Below are 1324 nucleotides of genomic sequence, written 5' to 3' on the forward strand. Positions count from 1 at the left end.
TACTATTATTATTTAATTACTAAATATTTTTTAGTTTAAACATAATAAATAATAAATATCTTATACTTAAATAATACATAAATATTTGTACACTATCATCACTCTACAATTGTCACCATTTGATTCATTTACCAAATAAAAAATCTCATTATAATTATTTAATTACTAATTATCCTTTACTTAATTTTCAAATAAATATTTATTTACTTAAATACAAAGTAATTAATTATTTATTTTACAATTGTATATATATTATTATTACATTTGTATATTATGATCAGCTTACACTTGTCATATTCTAATTTATTTTCCTAATATAATAATATAATTTTAATAACCTTAAGAATTATAAAATACATAAAAATCTAAAAGAAAATCTCAAATTTTCTTAAGTTTTCCGCCTCATCTTATGCAAAATGGCTTAATTGCCATTTGGGTCCTTTTTACTTTCTTTTCATCCATAATTAAACTTTTACCCCTTTTTCGATTTAGTCTTTTTTCCTATTTACTCGAAATTAAGCTAAATTCACTTAATTAAAATCTAATTAAACACACACTAGACTCATAAATATTCCTAATAATTATTTATGAACCCATTTGGTCAAGACGGAAGCCCGATAATGTACTTTTCTGATGCCCATGAATTTTGGGTCATTACATTTCTCCCCCTTAAAAAATTTCTTCCTCGAAATTTACCTGAAAAGAGGTGGGGATAATGTGATCTAATAGTCTCTTTTGATTCCCAAGTTGCTTCTTCAATATTATGACTTTTCCACAATACTTTCACTAACGGAACCTTTTTATTTCTTAATTCCTTCACTTCTCGTGGTAATATCTGAACCGGCTCTTCTTTATAAGTGAAATCAGACTGAATTTCAAAGTTTTCAGTAGGAATAACATGAGAAGGATCTGATCTATATCTCCGAAGCATCGAAACATGAAAAACATCATGACTCTTCTGTAATTCTAGAGGTAAAGCCAATCGATAGGCAACCTGTAACACCCCGAACCCGAGACCGTCACCGGAGTCTAACACGAGGTGTTAACAGACTTTAAAAAAATTTCCCAGACACTGCCAATCTGCGTACTAGTCGCTTTAAAAATAATATCTTGAGTTCAGAAACTCGGAATCCAGTTCCGTAAACTTTCCCTGAAACTAGACTCATATGCCCATCCACATATTTTTTTCTAGAATTTTTGGTTGGGCCAATTAGTACAGTTTATTAGTCAAAGTCTCCCATGTTACAGGGATCGACTACACTGACCTTTGCGTATTATGACTTGGATATCTCCCTGTACAGGGATTCAATACTGATGTCGTTTG

The sequence above is a fragment of the Gossypium hirsutum genome, chromosome A11 (genome assembly GCF_007990345.1).
Source record: "Gossypium hirsutum isolate 1008001.06 chromosome A11, Gossypium_hirsutum_v2.1, whole genome shotgun sequence".
Taxonomy (NCBI): Eukaryota; Viridiplantae; Streptophyta; class Magnoliopsida; order Malvales; family Malvaceae; genus Gossypium; species Gossypium hirsutum.